This window comes from Melanotaenia boesemani, chromosome 10 (genome assembly GCF_017639745.1).
Source record: "Melanotaenia boesemani isolate fMelBoe1 chromosome 10, fMelBoe1.pri, whole genome shotgun sequence".
NCBI classification, from domain to species: Eukaryota; Metazoa; Chordata; class Actinopteri; order Atheriniformes; family Melanotaeniidae; genus Melanotaenia; species Melanotaenia boesemani.
The window spans coordinates 3460992-3477547 of record NC_055691.1 but is presented as its reverse complement, the minus strand read 5'-3'; the positions used below and the strand labels follow the sequence as shown (position 1 = coordinate 3477547).

At 39.3% G+C, this 16556-nt stretch overlaps 1 protein-coding gene across 1 annotated transcript in view; it reads left to right on the top strand.

Annotated features, from left to right (window-relative positions):
- The first annotated feature begins 3467 nt into the window (after positions 1 to 3467).
- Positions 3468 to 16556, top strand: part of ripor1 (RHO family interacting cell polarization regulator 1) — a 63855-nt gene continuing 50766 nt past the window's right edge. The window contains exon 1 of the mRNA XM_041996431.1: positions 3468 to 3626. The gene's annotated coding sequence lies outside the window, so the exon portion shown is untranslated. The remainder of the gene's footprint in view (positions 3627 to 16556) is intronic.

The following is a 16556-nucleotide window of genomic DNA, read 5'->3' as shown; positions in this document are numbered from 1 at the left end:
GGTTCCATTTTCTCTCTTTCTTTCCCTGTCTATCTTCTCTCTTTCTTTTCTTTCCTTTTTGCAGATGGACCGGAAATGGACATTATATCCTTGAGAGTTTTGACAGAAGAACAGTAGATATATTTGTGTGCCTATTAATAGCACCCCTTTTTTTTTTTTTTTTGAAAGATATTTGCATATTTCTTAATTTGAACAAGATTTGTATTATGCTCGGTAAGAAGATTTGATAAGTGTTCTATCTTACTTTGTTGTTAGAACAATTAGGGGCCGGTAATGTAGGCGCCAAATGCCTATTTTATGTTAAGCTTTGAAGTTGCCCAAATATGTGGATTTAATATTAAAATTTCATATCATAATTTGATACTGATAAAAGATTTAATATTTTGTAAGTTCATTATTTAGGTTAAAAAACATATACAAGGTTAAAACGTGGATTTGAATAATTACCATGAGTCAGTTAACGAGCCATTAATTACTTGCGGCGTGAGGGGCAGTGGCTTAGACACGGCAAGAGGAAAGTTGGAGCCGGACGGTTTTCTGACCGTGTCTGTGTAACGCAGTCCGTTTGAGGCTCGTGTCATTATAATTTATGACTGTGGACATTTATAAGTATATTTTCGTTGGTATTTGTTTTGTTATCTTTTTAGTTTTTTTTTGTAATAAATATACCAACCGTGAATATGGTGAAAGACATCGTCTTTTTTGGATCCTGGAACACGCGTCAGCCACAAAGCTCCAACCTACAAAGATTTTAGTTAGTTTTTTGGAAAATACCCTACAATCATTTTATACACAGGCAAATATGCTGGCACACAAATTTAGCATGTGCTCTAATAAAGTCAAAATTGCTTTGTTTAAAGCTTACTGCACACATGTGGTCACTGCTAACCTGTGGAAAAGCTTAATTCATTAAGCTGCAAGTTGCATTTAATGATACACTTCAGTTCCTACTAAAAGTCTCCTGATGGACGGGTGCCAGTCAGCTGTTTGTGCAGAATGCTCTGCCCATCTCACTGTATATAAATTTATTATGAGAATGGAGGATTCTAAAAACGATATTATTATGGTGTAGGAGAAAACGTACAACTCCCCAAGTTAAAAAACTTGCTCCACCAGTTATTTCTAGAAAGTTTCACTTCCTCAGGCGTTCATAACCAGTGGAATCAATTTCCAGTTCGAGGTGTTTTCAGGGTCGGGGTCCGTCTGTAAGATTTAGAATCTTTCATCAGCTTTCTGTCTCACTTTTATTTATTTATTTATTTTCCCTTATTTTAAACAATGTGTGGGTCAGTAGGCTTCAGTAACCTAACGGGAGGTCGTAGAGCTAAAAGGAGCTGTTTGTTAATCCAGCTGTTTCACACATCTGTGAATTAAACAAGGTTTCTGCTGGAATTTTGTGATTTCATGCAGAAAATATGAATCACATAAATGTAGTTATCTGCACCACATAAACATGCTATTTTTACCTCTTAGCTGTTTTACCACATCCACTGCTTCAAGTAGTACACATGTAAGTAGGACTTAGAGACTGATCTGACCAATGATGAGCAGAACTGGTGGAGAGGGGCTGGTGGTGATAAATAAGAGGCCGACAACTCGTCCAGTTAGGACAGTAGCTATAAAATTTATCCAACTACATGCATCATCGACTGTCTCAGCTGGGTGTTATTAGCATCATTTCTGGGATAGTAACATCACACCAAGGCTAATTCAGTCTTGAGCGTCTTATACTGTAAAAGCCAAAAGGATCAAATTTAATTTAATTTTTTAAGATTAAATTAAAAATACTTTATTTATTTATTCCCAGAGGGACATTATAATGTTCTTTTGACATTTAAAATGATTAATAATTAATTAAAATCTAAGTTGTTCCGGAGGATGATGGCTACTGGCCTCCTGGACCTTTCTGTGTTCCAGCAGACATGAGGAAGCCTCTGACTGAACATACTCTCACTGTGTTGTGTGTAGAGTATGTGAAAATGTTCAGCAGCTTGTGCAGCATTCTTCTCTGGACAATCAGCACCAGCTGCTCCAGATCAACCCCCTGAACAGAACCAGAACTTCTGGATCACTTTATTGAGTTTCTTTAAGTCTCCGGTTGTGGTTCTGCTGCCCCAACAGATGCTTCAAAGCTGACTGAACTCTCCTCCACAGACTGAAAGATGATATGAAGCATCTTGGTGCAGACGTTCAAGGATCTCAGCTTCCTCCAGAAGTAGAGTCTGCACTGTCCTTTCTTCATGATGCTTCTGTGTTGGATTTCCAGTCTAGTCCTGCTGAACTCCAATGTACTTGGAATCCTCCACCACCTCCACCTCTATTCCCAGGATGTTTGTGTTCCTGATCTCAGACACACAACCTTTCAGTCTCACAAACTGTGATCTGTTCGTTAGGTAGTCACAAATCCAGGTATCCACCTGGAATTTATGGAGTCTCTCACATATCAGAAATCAAAGAACATGATCCTCAAAGTCCCGCCTGATTAGTCCAGATGAGAGTGGGCTCTCTGAAGCAAGAAGATGATCATCCTCAGGCCCATGACGATGAGCAAACTACAACTGGTCTGAAAGCTGTTCTCTTCCTTACTAAGATGCACCAGTAACGGTCTCTGCAGGACTTTTGTGATGTGAGATGTCAAGAAACTATTAATTACAATAGAAAATACAACTTTCAGCTTCTGCTTCTTTCAGCATTACTTATGACAATATAATGAAACATCTGGTTCTTTCCAGGTCTTAAAATCAAGTAAATACAACAGAAAATTGACAGCAAGTATTAAATCAGATATTAAACAGATAAAATAAACTACAATAAAATGAAAAAGCTGTTTTAAAACATATTATATTCTTGTTGTCATTGTTTTTGTTAAAGCAAAGCCAGTAAAAGTAAAAACAAACTGCCAAAATGCAGATGTGTGGGGAAAATTAAATTATTTGTTTGTTTGTTTGTTTATTCATTTATGCATAGTTGACTTTGAATTATACCAAATTGTATATTACTTGACATCTTACCCACTACAACTGGCAGGAAAATAATAATAGCTGATTTCATAGATAACTATAACAACACGGTAAATTACTGTAAGTTGGAGCTCAAGAAAACCTGCAAACACCTCTCTGAAGCTGCCACGGTGCCTTTTCCGTTTGTGGGTGTTATGGGTATGAATATTTACTCCTACTTATTAGGTCTGACAGTTTCATTTTGCTGTCAGTAGGTGTCACCATAAACCAGCAGTTGCAACTGAACTTACTGTAAAGCTCAGGTTCGTAAAGTTTCATTTCAGAGCCCAGTCTATAAAGTTACTTACTCCCGCATGAAATTATTCTTCTTTGTAATGGAAGGTCTTTTAGAAAAGCACCCAAATTAAACATGTTTCAGTTTCTTTTATTTTTGTTTTAACTCTGACAGTAGACCGGAAGTGATGATGTGAGCGACGTGTAATTGACGGAGTTTAAATCTCACCGCAACTGCGGTAAAGTGTAGACAGAGGCAGTGGGTGTGTGAAGAGACGGGACGGGACCATAAATGCCCCTGATCCACCCAGGACCCACCGGACCGCAGGACACCGTTAACAACCTTTAAACCGCTGAGGAAGAGGAGGAGGAAGAGGACAGCGCAGCAAACATGTAGGTCTTTTTAAAATGCGAACATCCTCTTATCTGACGTGCTGGGTTACCACACAGCACCTCTTCATCTTCCAGCATGGTCATAGATTCAGTGTTAGTGTCTTGGCTCGCGCGTCGTGCATCATCAGCTGATGTCCCACTAAACTACCCGTCAGTGGTGCAGGCTGTTGGCATTCAACTCTTGCTCCTCAACATAACGTATCTGTTGATCCAAATTACTTTAAATCTCTTTAAAATGATTTAGTTCTGTTATAATTTAACATCTGAGCAGATAAATCATGTTCTAGGAGTTTACAAATAAGAAATATTCTGACATAATCTGTAAGTCTGTTCAGCGTGAAATGGCTCAGCATCCACAGACTTAAACTGGAATTTATTTCGTGGGGAATTCTGTGGTTTTATAATTACAGTGAGTGTGCGTTGTGTGTGTGTAGATGTGTGTGTTTGTGTTTGTGTGTGTAGATGACCGTTTGACGAGCTGTGAGTAATATTAGGCAACACCTCTGCACACCTGTGGATTAGTGTTAGAAACGGAGTCCTGTCAGTTTGTCATCTTTAACCATCAAGCTACTAAAGTAAAAAAACGTAGTGGGCTTGGCACAAAAAAGTCAGTAAATGAGTGTTAAGTAGATTATTTCTTTGTTGTAACTTTACTTCTCAATGAAAAAATTAAGAGATGTGTGGGAGATGATGCCCCATACCATCACACTGCCTCCACCAGAAGATGCAGCTGCAGAACTCAGCATCGTTCTCCACGTCTTCTCCACACTTTGACCCTGCAATCCAACTGAACTCTGTAGCAGGTCTATGATCACACGTGCTGCTATTCAGAACTGATTGTTCTGGGATACCAGAGGCTGAATCAACAACAGAATCAGCTGTTTAGAGTTGGTGGTGGTGGACTGTAGAATCTAACTGCTGAGATCGATCAGAATAAAGGGCTTATTTTTGCCATTTACTGCTTTGGTCTAGTTCTTTGAAGCCCTGAACTACATCTGCTGGTAGACTGAGAGAAAGAGGATGTGTTCAGAGCATCCAGCATACCGTGATACTACTACTGTGATTGAACGAGGCTGAACAATGTTTTCTCTATTTTATCCCCCATAACAATCTCCATCCCTCACACTGTACCTTGAGGAAAAGGTGGTTAAAGGGCTGTTGTTATAAAAATTGTTTGTGTAAACATTAGCCAGGTGTTGGTATTATCTGACTGGTAACTATAATTAACTTCTCTTTACAACCAGAGATTTGAATGTACAGTGGAAACAGTGTTATACAGCAAGAGAGCTGCACACCTGGAAATCATCTGAATGTTTTAGATGAGTCTCTTATCGACTCAGGACACCGTGATAGGGGAAGACGATACTTTACTCCTGCAGAGTTTTACATAAAAGTATCCTCCTGACTGGCTTGTGTTAACTCCTTCAGATTACAACAGTCTCCTCTCTCAGTGGCTGCTATCCAACATGTTTACACTTGAGCAGCCTTTAGTAAATGTGACAGTTTATTACCTAATTTAAAACACAGTGTGTGTAATGGAGACACGTAAAGATGTACATAAACAAACAACCCCAATTCCAAAAAGCTGGGGCAGTGTGTAATATGTAAATAAAAACACAATACAATAGTTTCCAAATCTCATGAACCCATATTTTATTCCCAACAGAACAAATACAACATATCAGATGTTGAAACTGAGATATTTTACCATTTCATGAAAAAAAAATATTGGCTCATTTTCAATGGCAGCAACATGTCTGTAAAAAGTAGTTCCAGGGTGATGTTCAGCATGGTGTAAAAAGTAGTTCCAGGGTGAGGTTCAACACGGTGTAAAAAGTAGTTCCAGGGTGATGTTCAGCACGGTGTAAAAAGTAGTTCCAGGGTGATGTTCAGCATGGTGTAAAAGGATTCTAGCTGCTCTACAGTCCTGGACCTTCGTAGCTGGATTTTTGGTTTCATGATGCCTCAGATGTTTTCTATTGATGAAAGGTCTGGACTGCAGGCAGACCAGTTCAGCAGTCGGACTCTTCTCCTGTGAAGCCATGCTGCTGTGATGGATGTAGGATGTGGTTCAGCATCGTCTTGCTGAAATCTGCAAGGTCTTCCCTGAAAGAGATGTTGTCTGGATGGGAGCAGATGTTGCTCTAAAACCTCCATGTACAGATGTGGAAGCCACGCACGCCATCAGGTTTAACTATTGGGAAAAATATGGATTGATGAGATTTGTAAATCATTTAATTCTGTTTTTATTTACATTTAACTTGTAGTACCAGCTTTTTTGAAACTGGGATTGTAGTAAAGTGACATGTTTCCATGACTGGATGGAAGTTAGAGAATGTGTTGTTGGAGGAAGGGCCTCTTCAGCTCGATGCAGGTTACCAAACTGGAATTAGATATTTTTTTAAAGATAAGTAGATGGGAGTTTAGTGAATTTGTTTCCTTCTATGGGTGTCTATCACGGTCAGATCTGGTCCTGGAGCGTCTGTTTGAGCTGTTTTCCGGATGCTTGTTTTTGTAATTTGTGTCTCGTCCTACATGATCCCAGCCAAAGCACCACAGCACTCTATTAGCATGTGCTTTGTGTTTTTACTCCCATAACGGTGTATGTTTTCTGGAGCCAAGGCTCTGATGACTTCAACAGACAAGCTGATCATATAAATTCACTGACAGTGTTCAGTCCTACTGGTTAACTTCTGATGATTTTACGAGGTGAGAAACAAAAAGAAAAAAACAAAAATGCAGCTGTATCTGCAGGCTGGGAGCTTCATGCCTCTTGTGGAACAATATGTTCACCCTCCTTCGAGTGTTCATTTAGCTGATGCATATCTTTAACTCATTAAAATAAGCACTGCTCCAGGAAACGTGAAACTGAATAAGGCGCATGTTGCATCAGGTGTTTCTGGTAAAAATCGGAGTCAAAGTTTACAGGAGTCATCGACATAACAAGTCAGTGTGTCACAGCCTGAGATGGTATGGCCACTTTAAGTCCGTACTCATTGTGTATTATGTTGTTTGTACACTTATTTGTTATTTGTGGGCAAATTAGTTGGACTTTGTGCATTTAATAAAAGACAGCTCCACAAAATCCATCAAACTCTGAGCAAATATTTGGCCTTTTCCAAAGCTTTTCAGCTATTTTAGAAAATTACATCAATAATGTTAGATGGATTATTTGAAAGCAGAGATTCTTCATCCTTCCGCCCCCAGTGTTGTGTCATATTATAGGTTCTATGTCTTTATTTTTCTTTTAATGCAGCACGTACCATACAGGAACTAGTTCAGTGAAGATTTACTTTACTGCATTAGGTGACATAAACTCGTTAAAGCTGAGTGTGGGAATGCGCCTTCAGATCCACAAACAATATTTCTGAGAGGGAAGTGAACAGTAAGTCTATTGTGCTCCTGCAGGGCTCTCAGTGTTTGATGACCTAATTCAGCTAATGATCAGGTCTAAGCTAACAAGCTGCATGAAACAGATACAGAGTGCCGGGCGGACACTGCACTCGCTCATGGAGTTTTTCATACAACACACACACTATGCCACTGTTTTTAAATCTTATCTGTGCGTTAGGTACTTCTTATTGAGAGTTTAATATGCTCTGACATGGGCCCAAAAAGTCACCCCAGGAAAGACACTATAAGCTTTTCATAGGGTCTCCAATCTTCAACACATAAAGCATCAGACAGCTGGTAACATTAAATCAGTAGATATCGTCAAGACACTTACCACGTAAAGAAATGAACGTCTGGTTAATTTTTTCTCCCCTCTAATAATCCCAGCTTTTATTGTTTACAACATGGCTGGAAAGCCTGATTAGTCACCTTTACAACCAAGTAGAAGTTACAAGGATGATACTTCTGTGTAATGAACAGCACAGCTAAATGTGTCAGTTTAGCCCCAAAAATTCACCAAAATCTCCTGAAATATTCTCTTGTTGGTATTCTCTTTGGATATAAGATTCAGGTACTGCAGATGTGTTTCAGTCACAGATGTGTGACTTGAACCTGATCGATTGACTGACGTGTCAGAGTGAGATTCTTGAGCCAGTGGTGAGTCTGTATCTCTGAAATCTAGGAGCGAAATTTTTCCTAGAAATCCAGGATCACAAGAGAAAACCTCCAGAATCTGTGAGTGAAGAGGATGGGATGACCTGCTGGGAGTCCCGACCTCAACTGAACACTTGTGGGATCAGCCTGGTCTGCTGTTTCCAGAGTGACCAACACAACCATCCTGGTTGACCTTCAGTGACCCCTGGCTAAGGAATGGGATGCCATCCCACAGCTTAAACGTGACCAGACTGGTGACCAGCATGAGGTATGTTTTTTTGGTGGCTACTGATGTGTTGTTCATTCTACAGAAGCACCATCCTTACCAGCTGGTTCTAAAGTTGAGTAATCAGACTTTCCAACCATGTAGAATACAACACTGCTTGGAATCATTAAAAGTTATAAGTAATCAACCAAACGCTAAGTTTGGGACTTTTTGTACTAAAGATACGACACCAATGGAGAGAAAGACAGAAATAACTTTGGAACATTAATCAGCTCATTCATAAACAAATGTTTTTATTTATAGTCAGTAAATTAACTGTACATTGATTGAAGCAGCATTTTTGTTCAGCTTCTTTTTGAATACGGAGATGGAATAAGATTTTTTTCTTGATCGAGCTCATTTCAAATCCTGCACATGTAACTAAAACAGGGACATTTTAACCCTTTATTATATACCAGTGATTTACAGTAGTTTTATTGTTGGCGGTACATTTGTGTAGGAGGGATGACTGGAATGAGGTCAAATTGTTTCTGGTTGATTTTGAGGACAATCTGGAGGTAAATCTACTCAGCAAACCTTAGAAGAATGTAACAATGGAAAAGTAATCGCATAGAAGAATCAAATTCAGACCATGATGACATACTGTAACCCCATTGTAATGCTTTTAATGTTTTACTTTTTCTTACTTTTGGAGAATTTTTAGCTTTTTTAGGTGAATTGGAAATGCTTCACACCAGTGTTTCTCAATTCAGGTCCTCACTGCCCTGCATGTTTTAGACGTGTTCCTACTCTAACATGCCGGATTTAGATTTATGAACTTCCTCATCAAGTTTTTTGCAAGCCTGTTAATGACTCATTCATGTCATTCAGGTGTGGTAAAGTAGGGTTACCTCTAAAACATGTAGGGCAGTTGGGTCCTGAGAACCTGGACTGAAAACACTGATTTACAGCATGTGATATTGCAGTAATGTAAATGAGACTCAAATAAAGTTTTCTGGTGAAGAAGCACATAGATTTGTACAAGTTCATTTAAATTCTTGTGGAGGAAAAAAATGTTCTGTGTTATCAGCAAATTAAACTTTATAATAACAATTTACAGACGAGGAATGAAAAAAGTCATTTATATATAAACGTTTATATATAAACTGAAGAGAAGTGGCCCTAAGATGAAGCCCTGGAAAACCCCATGACTGATGGAAATGTATGATGGTTTGTGGTTGTCTTCCAAACAGACGAATACTGAACCAATCTAGCGCCAGGCTTCTGATACCATAGTGTTGAATTTATTAGAATTTATTAATAAGAATGTTAAGCTTAATAGTATCCAGTCCTTTAGATAAGTCTGAGAAAATGTCAATACCATAGTTGTCTTTATCAATTGCATCATTGATTTATTTTTCAATTAGATCAAGAACTGCCATGTAAGTAGTATTTTTATATATTTTCTCAGATATTAGATATTTTCCAATAGAAACAAAATCATTTGATTTCTGGCATTGCTGGTCCATCCATCAATCCATCCATCCATCCATAGACAGACAGAGAAACAGACACACACACACACACACACACACACACACACACACACACACACACACACACACACACACACACACACACACACACACACACACAAGTGAAACAGCTTAAGCAGAGATGCCCAGACTTTCCATCCTCCACCACTACTTCCAGCTCATCTGGGGATCCCAAGGTATTCCCAGGCCTGCCGAGGGACACGGTCCATCCAGCATCATTGTCAGGAAGCACAGCCTCTATATAGAACCAAATATTTACTATAATAACTATTAACTATAATAATATAATCATATTCTATCAGATTTTAACATCTGTTTGCTTCCTCCTCTGCTCTCATTTCCTGGTATTAAAAAAAGACAGTTTGGATCTGCCTCAGCATTGATGGGAACACAGCACCTGGGAACTTGCACTAGCTTCCAACTAACGTTTTCTTTCAGAGAAATGTGTTTATGTAATGTAATATCTCACAAGGAGGCTCCGACACTGATGCCCTGTGGACAAAGGGCGGGGCTCAGGCTGATACTGGTGGTGACAGGATTTAATTGGTTTGTTTTAGCTGCTGTGCCCACTTTTAAACACTCCCTTGGTGGCAACCGTACATGTGTGCTCACACCTTTTAGGGAGTCCAAAAGATGGTATATTATTAACTCAGTTGTTTCTGGAGAAAAATTTCACTTCAAAACTGAAATGTCATAAAACCATCGATGTATCAGTGTAACTCAGACAGGTCTTTTTTTCATTGCATCCTCTCACATGTATTCGGTCCTTTGGTCCGCTCCAACAGCGTCTTACAGTAAAAATGTTTGCGCAGTATGTGGTGGTGGTCAAACATGTTATCTGTTGTGACATCAGACTGACAGCGTGGTTCTTTCTTCCCACTTTACCTTTTCAGGCTGAAATGGCCTTAAATGTAAACAGGTGTGAGGAGCAAACTGGTCTTTTTCATGTTTCTGACATTTGGATTTAAAATTCAAGGGTTGATCAAGAAGTGGAGTCAAGGTTTTTATTGTTTTGTTTTGTTTTTTGTTTTTTTTCAGAGAACATGTTTCAGCTAATGGTGTTTTGTCTTTAAACTGATCGGTTGTGTTTTAAAAAGTATAACAGGGAAAAGAGAAAACACTGATTGACAGGGAGAGGACCTGACTGAAGTGAAACAGATAAACTGGCAATGAAAAACATGTGACTGTAAACCAGCTCACAGCCCTTTGAAGTTAATAACTTCCTCTGGTGGCTCAGACTTCCTTGAAGGACAAACACAGAACATAAATGCACATGTCAATCTGGAGTGTTAAACACTTTCTGACAAGACTTTCTGCTTTAGAATTGCTGAAATTCTGAATTTGTAACTAGCTTGACTCTTCATCTTTGAGCTGATCTTCAGAAACAGATTGTAGATGTTAATGTACAGCTACGATCTGTTTGTGATCAAAGAAATCCCGGCTGTAGATGTATGAGGAGGAGGTCTGTGTGGGTCAGCTCACTTCCTGTGTGTTTGATCTGAAGCAGTAAAACACTAGTCTTTTTTTTAAAGTCCTCTGACCTGTTTTCATATTTAGAACTAAAAGGAGACTTTGCTTGAAGTGTGTATGTGTGATTTGCATGTGATTGTTAACTGAAGCAGAGCAGCGGAAAGTTTGTTTCTGGTTCAAACACAGAAATCATGAAAGTCAACCAGTTGTAAGTTGACACCAGTTTGTTGACTGGACTAGAAATGAAAGCTGTGTTTTTAATGTGTTTGACAGACAGTATTGTGACTAATATTAGAAACAGTCAGGTCTGTAACTAAAGGGAGAAAAGCATTTGGAGTGGTTATTACCTCCTCATGAGTTTTACTAATAACTGCTGTCACAGTCTTTACGAAGGAGTTCAGCAGGAAACGGTCTGTCATGTTCATTTTACAGACGAGTGTCCAGGTGGTGAGGATAGGGATCATTTCCATGTCAGATGAGAACAGATTTTATGATCTGGATAAGCTAATCCTGACTTGTGTTTGAGATGGTACATTATAAATACTGGAAAAGTTAGCATTTGGCTAACTAGCCTCTAATTATGCATCTGTTATCTAACTGTTTCTGTTATAATGCTCATCTTCCCAGGATGGCAGAACTTGTAGAACTTGCAAAACAACGTGGCTGCTTGTTGGAGTACTCAGTATGATGTGATGAATAGTAGAGACAAAGAATCTCCTACTCAGTGAATGTGATGTATGAAGGTTCAATCCATGGTTGGAGAGTTCATATAAAAATGGTGATTTCAGGTCAAAGCTGTTTGGTTCAGTTAGAACAAGCTCACCTGTGTTTGACCCACTATTGTGCTTCATCTGAGCTGGTTTGAGATCAGCAAAGAACACTGATCAATGCTTGATATGACTGGTCATTATTTTGGGGTGGTTAAAATGGTTCTTCAGTCATTGTGCTTAGGGTTAGGTGATCTACTGAAGTCTTCTAAGCATTTATATTCCCTCCAGGTGGTTTACAATTCAGCCACAAAATTCTGTGTTTGTCCAGAGACTCTATATGGTAAATCCACAAATCACATTTTCATAATAAAAAAGATCACTGTCACTACTTTGTTGCTAAGAAAACTCTATTTTGACCTGAAAATCATGATGAAGCCATGTCCCGTCAAAGTTTCCACCAATCAGATAGCTTAAATTGTGACCAGTGTCCAATCAGAGCAGCCAAAGATCAACAAGTGAGCAGAAAGTTCTGTCTGTCTGAAAAACAACAATGATGATCCTCTATGGCTGGAATAAAGTCAGGAAGATGTTTTGTTGCACTGTGACACCAAAAACCAGCTGAGTTGGTTTTGTGAGGATAGTAGGTAAAAAGTAGCATCAATGACTGTAAATACCGAAAACACCTGGAGGATTTTTTTATCTCCTGAAAGCCAAGACTTGAAAGAATGCTATGCAGATAAGAAAAGGCTTGGTCACTGTTGATCTGTGTGTTATTTTTACACAGTACCTTAAGTAATAAACTCTGTTATGTTGTGTTGGTTAGCCTTTATTGATGGATTCATTTTACATCATTTTAGCCTCATAAACTGATAACTGAGGTTGTCCTGAAAAAAACAAGAAAACATCCGTTGGCTGGGATTAAAAGAGCCAAGCTTCTACATGCATGTAGAAAAATGACTTGGAGTTTAAATGGTTAAATAACACTTAGCGGGAGTTTTGTATTTAATACGAATGCGGTGATGATTATTTAAAGATAATATTTTGTTATTTGTGGCACACTGATACTGAACTGTCTGTTCAGGTGTGTTTCCTAATGAGAACACCACATTGACTCAACAGAAATTCTCAGTATGTGTGAGGTTTTGGTTTCAGGTGGTTCATTGCAGGAACTTTCCATTTCTCTTGAGTCTACCTGGAAGGCATCTCTAACTGAAATGTGTCTTCAGGGTTTGGTGGAAGTTTATATCAGTGATCTGCTCCTTCTTCTCTGTGCTTATTCTGGTTCTGCAGCATTGTTTTTCTTTTTCCACCTCAGCCTGTTTAAGCTGGAAAACCCCTCCTCATCCTCCCCCCTTATCTTTCCTGCTCATCTCATCAGCCGTGCCTGTTCTCTGATTCTCGTAAACAGTTTCCTCGTTGACATTTCACAGAAATAAATTTCTGTCTGCAGATGGTTCAAAGGTGACATTATCTCCAGATTACTTACTCTTAAAAAAAGCAGGACTCTAGTATGTATGGTATGTACCTGTGTCTTTGTATAATACATACATGTTTAGGATCATATGGATATGTTATAAAAATGCTGTTTTCTGATGCTCCTTCCATGTGTGAGACAGCAACAGAAATAATTATTACTCAGCTGTTGTTCCTCCAGGTGAGCTCTTGTGGTACTTCCATTGAACAGTGTGATAGAAACATCACAACTTCAGGGAATACCAACCGAATCTTTAAATAATATGAGGTCTGCGGTCCTGCAGGTTTTCAATGTATCCCTGCTCGATGACACTTGACTCAAATAATGAGTCATTCTGCAGAACTTCATAGGCTTTTGGATCCATTTAATTTGAGTCAGGTGTGTTGGAGCAGGGAAACATTGAAAAATATGGAGGACTGCGGCCATTCTCTGTCTGTCTAGGACCAAATTGATTAGCCCTGATTAAATGTTTGAATATTTGACCTCAGACACTGATATGACCGCTAAAATATTATATGGTACATTATTTTTAATTTCCTAATCCCCCCCCCCATAAATAAAAAAGTAAATAATTTTTTATGTATTTATTTGGGGTGGGACTTGAAAATTTGTATCTAATTAATTAGGGGCTTTGTAATAAATGAATCTCGAATAATCACATTTTAATCACATAATATTTCTAAGCATTTCTAAGCATTAATAATGGTAAGCCAGGGCGGGATCAGCATATGTCAGCTTTGCACGTTTCGTTTTCTGTCTTCACTTCATAATAGCAGAGGTGAACATCTGCGGCGCCGACGTGATTTCACCACAGTCTCCAAAAGGCCCCAATAACAACAGAAAAGTCTCTAGATTTGTCATCAATTTCTTTTAAATAGAGTCACTTGAGGGGTCTGAAAACTTGCTAAATATAGCGCCAAACTTGCTAAGTTGTTAGCAGTGTCCCAATTCAGAGTCTACACACTGGGGAGTGAACAAACTACATAGATGTAAAAACTACATGTTTTTATTGTGTTTGGGTTTTTTACATTTCTACTAAAGTGAGGTAAACAAAAACATACTCTTTGGAGCTTTGTTTAACAACTTTGCTGAATGGAGACACAGCTGTTTGCTGAGCTCTGGCATGTGCACCAGTCTCATCGGTATACCAGGAACTTGTGCACTGACAAACGTTCCGCATAGTTTAGAATTCACACTGTGATTAAATGCGTTAGTTTTTTTAACGTGTTAATGTTTTTGTAATTAATTAATCAATCGTTATTAACACGTTAATGTCCCACCACTAGTATTTATATTTTTTATCAATTATTTGAGGTGGAACAATTAGAAAAATGAAGCATCATATAATGCTAAAGTAACGAAACAGACCACAAAAAATAATAATAATAATTACAAGATGACATCATGGTAGATGTTATAATCTGACAATTTTTGACCCAAATCATGTTGATATTCTGGATGTGGTGATCCAGAAGGTTCAAAATATAAGGAATACTTGGTGGGCTGTGGGGCCTTTTGTGGTTTTTCTCAGGTGAATGACCCTATGGCTTCGCGGAGGTCTGCATCCTCTCTCACCTCTATTAAAACACCTGAAAACTTCAGATGAACTTTTTTTTTATCTCAAAGTGAAAAGAGTAAATGGTCCTGAACCGAGAGTTAATTACAGCTTCTGGACAAAGCAATTTTTTACAGAATGACAGTAGGGTTAAACTCAGCTTCCCGGGCAAGCTGCTAGCATGGCTGCAGACTCTCAGTAGTGTTGTTGTCAGTAGTTACCGCTGTCCTGGTCTGAGCTGTTATCAGCAGGTTGTTGTCACAGATTAAACCATCAGTTCAGCATCTGCTTTGAGTGTCTCTACCTGCACATGAAGCAGCTTAACCTTCAAGGTTGGAGGTTACTCTGCATACACAGCCTGCTGTTGACCCCTCTTAAGCCCACAATACAACACACTTTCCCTGAAACACAGGTGTTTACAAGTCTGATTCAGAGTCAAAACGTGTCAGCTTCACAACCTGACTAACATCCTCCTGCCAAGCCGAACATGACAGTTTATTTTCTGAGGTGAAGTTCAGCTCTAAACCCTATCAGACTGTGGACAAGCTAGTAATTAGCCTGCTGCACTCCAGTGACAGTTAAGCTGCTTACTGACCAGCTGGAGATTAACTGGAAAGTCCCCACTTCACTGGGGTCCACACACACACATGCACACATATGCACACACATGCACGTAGGTCTGGTTTGTATTGACTGTGGGGACTCTCCATTGACACTCCCCTCCCCCTCAACTTAAACATCACAGCTGAATATCTGACCCAAATCCTGACCAGTACCTGACCAAACCCCAAATCCTAAACCTAACCAGAACCTGATTCTAATTCTGTCCAAACCAAGTCTTAAAGAAAACAATCTCTTTGTTTCATCGAAAAAAAATGACCAACCCCATATTTACTAGAAGTTTGCATTAGCTGGTGTGAGACCGTGTCCCCGACATGTAAAAAAACAAGCACACACACACACACACAGAGAGAGAGAGAGAGAGAGAGAGAGAGCCGGTCATGTGCGGCTTAGTGCAGCAGGAACAGTCTGTCAGCTCATTGCTGAGCTCATTGTGCTTCAGCAGAATGATTAAAATTATTTGTTGCATCGGCTCAGTTCAGGCTTGGTGTGGACAGGGTGGCCACAAAGTGTGAGAGACGAAGCTCTGCTTTACAATCAAGAACCAACTTTCCTGCTGACATTTCACTCATTTCTTCTTGTGAAATAATCCCACAGTCAATTGGAGTAACTTCAACAAGCATAATAAATTTACAGAAGATAAACTACGCTGTTCCGTTCAAGTTTAAATCTGCTGGTTGAACAGCAGATTCACAGGCTGGGTCGCTTAGTAAATGTTATGAGCCCACCATTATTTTCAGAGCCTAACTTGGGAGATTTGGGGTAAGAACTGTTCTCTCTCACCATACAATGACATAACAAGAACATGTGAAAATAATTAAAAGACAACCATGAAGTAGGACAATAATAAATAAAAAATAAAGTGGCAGTGTGACACACAGTTAAGTGTTCAATAAGTTCGTACAATATTTACAGTCCAGAGGCAGGGGGTTGATGGGGAGGTGGTGAATGCAGTTTAGCATCCAGCCTGGTGGATGCAGCTATTTGTCTCGTGGAGCGGGTCCAGGTGCTGCAGAAGGATGCTGAAGTGGAAATGTGAGGGCTGTGAGGGATCCTCAACAATCCTCATTGCTTTGCGGGTAAGGCTGGTATGGAAAATGTCTGTGAGGAAGGGTAGAGGGACACCAGTAACCTTGCTGGCTGCCTTCACTATGTATTGCAGGCTTTTTTTTGTTTGCATGCGACGATGCAGCTTCCATAACACATCATCATGCAGCTAGTGATGATGCTCTCAGTGGTGCCCCGGTATAAAGAGAGCATGATTGGAGGGGTAACTTGTGCTTTTCTAAGTG